This window comes from Miscanthus floridulus, chromosome 9 (assembly GCF_019320115.1).
Source record: "Miscanthus floridulus cultivar M001 chromosome 9, ASM1932011v1, whole genome shotgun sequence".
Lineage (NCBI taxonomy): Eukaryota > Viridiplantae > Streptophyta > Magnoliopsida > Poales > Poaceae > Miscanthus > Miscanthus floridulus.
Window position 1 is genome coordinate 21,876,011 of NC_089588.1, and position 5,755 is coordinate 21,881,765.

The window sequence follows — 5,755 nt, forward strand, 5'->3', positions numbered from 1 at the left end:
TCATTTGCTTCTCTACTTGAAGTGTGCTACCTATCTCATGATCACTTGATGAACTAGGTTAGCACTTAGGGTTTCATCAATTCACCAAAACCAAACTAGAGCTTTCAACATCGCAATCATGTGCTTTCTTTAGATCTCCTTTCAATGATAATACGCCCTTTGTTGTTGGTATCTTGAGCAGTAGGTATGGATAATGTGGTACTGCCATGTATTTTGTTAAAGCTGGTCTCCCAAGTATTGCGTGGTAGCATGATTCAAAGTCTGCAACTTCGAATTTGATGAATTCCGTCCGGTATTTGTCTGGTGTGCCAAAGGTGACGGGCAGGGTTATCTGTCCGAGGGGCATAGCTGCTCTGCCGGGTACTATTCCATAGAATGGTGTGCTTGTGGGTGTCATTAGACCTTCACAATCCAAATTCATCCTTTTGAGAGTATCTGCGAAAATTATGTTAAGCCTAGCTCCTCCATCGATGAGTACTTTAGTTACTGCTACTCCTGCGATAGTCGAACCCAGTACCAGCGGGTAGCATCCTGCGTTTACTGCACTGGTTCATTGGTCTTCTCTTATGAAGTCGATGGGGTACTCTGACCAATCTAGATATCTTGGGATGGCTGGTTCAGCTGCCATGATGGCTCTGTGAGCTAGTTTCTCTTGTCTTTTGCTTCGTGTGTTAGGAACACCTGAAAATATCACCGCTAATTGGCATTGGGGTTCTTGATAATCTCCTTTAGCTCTCTTTTCCTCCTTCTTGGATTCTTCTTGCTTTTGTTCCGAGTTGTTTTGATTCTTGTTTTCTCTCTTCATGAATTGCCGCTGAAAAGTGCTGCATTCAACTAACTTGTGTCTAGCCCCTGGGTGTATGTGACACAGCATGTTTTCTATGTTTTCCGGCGTTCTTCCTCGGTAGTTGTTACTCTGATAGTTGCTATTATTGTTGTAACCGCTGTTGTTACGGTTGTTGCTATTATTGTAGTTGCCATTGTGATTGCTACCATTGCTATCATTGCCGTTGCCATTGTATCTTCTTTTGTTGTTTGTTGTTGCCACCATATTGTCTTGCCTTGGTCTTTTGTCTTGCTGTCTGTAATCGAGTCTTCTATTCTCTGGGTTGTCCCTAGCAAATCTGTGCCGAGTTCTTTCTTCTGACGAAATTAGCTTCTCAACAACCCTCTTGAAGTCTTCATTTGTTCTTGGGTTCTCATTGAAATAGTCCTTGTATTGCCAGTTTGCCCAGATTCCTTCTGCAAAGGCCTCTATCACCTCCCTATCAGTAATGTCGTGGACTTGAGCCCTGAATTCTCCAAATCTTCTATAGTATTCCCTTAGACTTTCTCCTCTCCTTTGCTTTACTCCTTTCAATTCGGCTACAGTCATTGGATGGGTAATAATGCCTGCGAAGTTTTTACAGAAAGCTTCTTGCAAGTCTTCCCAATACCTGATTGATCTTGGCCTTAATTTGTCAAACCATTGTAGCGGCATTGCTTCGAGTGCCATTGGGAAGAATAGAGCCTTGATGTCGTCGTCTCCTCCAGCTAATTCAATAGATTGGGAGTAAACCCTTAGCCATTGTCTTGGTTCGACTTTGCCATCATACTTGGAATGATTTGCTGGTTTAAACTTGTGCGGTAGCTTTAAAGTTTGTAGTCTTCCTGTGAAACAAGGGAATCTGTCGTATGGTTCCGTTGTTCCATAATCTGGCGATCTTGCCCTTCTGTAATAAGACTTGTCTTCTTTTAACTCAGACTCTCCGTAGTCATCTTCTTTGTCAAATCTTCTTGATATTTCTTGGTAGCGTTAGCTCAATTCTGGCTTGTCTCTTTCTTGTTGCTTTGAGTAGTGTTCCTTCCTTCCATTGATATCAGCACTTTCTGCTGGTCCTATCCTTTGAAAATTTGATTTTTTGGGTGGCTGCTCCCTTTGTGGCTCCCGTGGAACTTCTTCATCGGGTTGTTTTCTGATCCCCCGACTTCTTTCTTCTGGTCTTCCTTTGCTTTCTCGTTATTCGTGAGGGTGTACAACTCCTTTGTTAATTCTTCAATTCTTTCCCTTTTTGTATTTTTTGTGGCTTCTTTTTCCGCCTTCTTTCTGTTGTATTCCGTTACCTCCGCTTTGTATTTATTCCAGATTTGATTCCTTTGTTTAGCCCGGTTCCTCCTTCCAGCTTTCAATTTGTTTTTCTTTAGCCTTGCTAGTCTTTGCTCATCATTTTCGTTGCTGTCGCTTTTCTCATCTGGCGAGATGTTTCCTTCTGATTCGTCTGAAGATTTTATATCTGGTATCTGTGGTGGTTCCAAAGGTTGTTCTAACTGCTCCGCCATGTATACAGTATACCTCTTCCGAGCTCTTCTTGTACGGTATTCCATCCTTCATTTAGTTGAGCTGTCTTTAGCTTCTGAGTTGGATCCGAGTTCTTTTCCTTCTTGATAAGGTAGTTCTTCAACGCGCGTGCCAGTCTGGGCTTTGCTTGAGGTGAAAGAACCTGGCCAATGCACCACACAATCTTGTGGGGTAACTGTCATGATCATCTTTTCTTGTGCTCCCTCCAGGAGTATTCTTCTTGCTAAGTTCATCTTGTTTTGGGTAAAGTGCTGATAGATTGATGCCGCGTTGCGCAGTCCGTAAGTTCCCAAGTTCTTCTTTGAGTTGTACGGGTCGTATCCCTTCGCGGTCGTTGTTGTGTCTCCGAGTCCAATTAGGCTTGGTTCTTGTGCCATGAAGATTGTCTTGGAATCGGGTTGTACCTCTTTTTCAGAGTCGGTTTCGTATCTGCTTTCTTTCTTATTCCGAGTTGTATCCGAAGTTGAGAGTTTCATCATCTTCTCGGCGAGTTTGTATTGAACTTCGTCATCGAATTCTTTTTCTTCTCGGAGACGGGTACGAAGCTTGCCGTCGCCGTCAGCCTTGCAGATCCAGGATCCGAAGACAAAGGTTGTTCCCGCCGAAAAGGTCATCTTGAGGTTGAGGTCCGCCGAACTCTCGAGAAAAAATTCGTCGAAAGCCCCTACCTGGCGCGCCAGCTGTCGATGTTTTACCACCGATAGCCTGTCACGGGGGTACCCGGGTCAGTTGTTCGGGCTTCGGCAAATAGCGGAATTTGACGGTTATGCAAAGAGACTCACAATTTATACTGGTTCAGGCCCTCGACTTGGTCGAGTAATAACCTTACGTCCAGTTTTGGCGTTAGCCTGTTTGCGTTGTATTGCTTTGAGTATTGAGTATCTGTTCTTTTTTTACAATGGGTACCCTCACCAGCCCTTTATAGTCCAGGCGCTGAGAGGCGTTGTTTGTGTTCTATTCGGATACAAGGTCAGAGTCCTAAGCTACGCTTCGGGCGCCTTTCCTTGTATAGTTTGAGTTGGAGTTTTGGTTTTGCACGTTGCTTTGCTCCGCGTTCTTCTTGACGATTGGGCTGTAGGCCTTGTTACCAAGGCCTTGTTACCAAGGCCTACCTCCCTGCAGTATGGTCTATGGGGGGCCGTAGGGTTCCCCATCGACAGTCTCCTCACCTCCTTTTATTTCTGTGGTAGCAAAGCATTCATGGACCCGCACGGTTCTGGAATATATGACTGGTTCAGTTCCATGCTTTGTTGGCTTTTCTTGGTGTTGACACACGATATTTGTATCGTTTATATTAGAAAGATACTCCGGCACCTGTATTTCGTATTTTAGAAAGTTATACATTGATGGTTGACGCACCCTGCACCCTTGAATTCTTTTAACATAACATTCTTCTGGTGGCCGCCTAGGGGCCTAGCCACAGCCTTGAGAGGACGCTGGAGAAGCGTGGTTGCCACCTCCGGAAGGCGCCCACCAGCAGTGTGCATACAGATATATCAGGTTAGTAGTGAACTAGTGATCTATTTCGCTATGCCTACTTTCGTTCCAATAAATAAAAGAAGAAATCGCTATGCTACTGGTTTCAATTAGAAATGCGCATATATGGTTATGCATCTAATTTAGCCCACGTACGCTCGTAGCTTGACCATCAATATTATTACTGTCAACTTTTAGTAACTACTCCCTCTCCATTTCAAATTATAAGACGTTTTAGTTTTTTAAGATACACAGCGTTTACTATGTATTTAGGTATATATTATGTCTAGATAGTAACAATAACAATGTATCTAGAAAAGCCAAAACGTCTTATAATTTAGAATGGAGGGAGTACATACAGTTGTGATGTGTTAAATCGTGATTACTGTCAAAGCTGGATTAAGTAGTTTCTCCGGTGTTAGATGTCGGCAATCCTAACCCGAAATCATCTTTTCATAGCTTCAACGTTAATAATAAACTACAGGCTACAATATGAATGCATGATTTATCTGTATGAATCCTTAGGGCAACTATCTATTGTGTATTTTAAACCGATGGAATACATCGGAGACCTAGCATCACCTTGCATCAATTGTCTATTTTTGCATCCCATGCAAATAATAGAAAACAATTTTCCTTCAATCTCATCGTCTTACCTCTCTCATTTTTGTGGTGGGCGGCTCTGGGCGCGGGCACAACGACGACGCACACGTGACGGCAGCGTGGCCCGCGGGCCGCCCTCGCAGCGACGATGTGCCTGTTCTTTGTTAGCCCAGCCCACCCGCGAGGAGGTCCCAATAGTGGGCTCCACTAACCGTGTAGTTTCCCAGCGTGCAAGATGTCGGCCCGTTTGGCCAGGTTTGGATGCTCCAGCTCCGGTATGACTTGGACCGCTGAGCGGGAGCTGTTATGCGCCGGCTGCTCGGACGGAAGAAGTCGCTGATAGTTCTCCGCGGCACGTGGTCGCGTCCGGCCCACCCCACGTACTCGTACATGGAAGAGCGCATCACGTAGTAGCTCTCAGCTCGCGCATGTCAGAGCAAGTATATCACGTGAGCACATAGAAGAAATATTAGAAATAGAAAAAAAAATAATGTGCGGAAGAGGTTGAAAACTAGACCAAAAGATTAAGACGACCATTCCTCACTACTACACCATGTAGATAGTTTGTCTTACTTATAAAATATTTACACTATTATAAACCGTATCAGACTATCTAAATCTAAGGAAAAAGTATTCCACCCTCACAGGATACTGTTATGTTGCTTCGTTAGTCATCATGAGTGCCGACGTCCTCGCCTCCTACGCATTGACATCTTTCTCAAACAAGGCGTCGTCAATTGGGATGGCAGTGAAGCAGTTTTGGGTTGGGTCTCCGCGATTTTCAAGTCCAGCGATGTTAAGTCCTCTGATCATTTTCGGGTCCAGCGTGTTAAGGCACCCGCCTCCGGAAAGCCTCAAAACAACAGTCTGCTAAAATGATTTTTGTGGTGGTGGTGGGGGTGATTTTGCCCCGTGGTTTTCAGGTTAGAAACTTATCGGGTTTTGGGTTCTACCCATGGATGCCCAATGGAGATCCAAAATAGATCATTTTGAATCAAAACTCATGTCTTGTATTAACAAATTATTTCTGTAAACTACTAAGTTTGTTCTAAGTTGAGCCATGGAATTATATGTTGTTTGTTGCCACTTGTTTGTACATGTGAATATGTAATATACATCGTACATGTGTTGCCAAAAATTCCTTATTGCTCTTATTGTATTGGCATACAATGGTGGGTTTTGAGTTTTAGGGAACCAATCGGGTTTCGAGTAGTTTAACTTGGAGCTAGACAGTTAACCTGGTAATCCGAACCAGTTTAACTAGTAATCCGACCAGTTTAACTGGTGATCCGATCAGTTTAACTGGTAATCTGATCAACAAAATTAAAGGCCGACCAG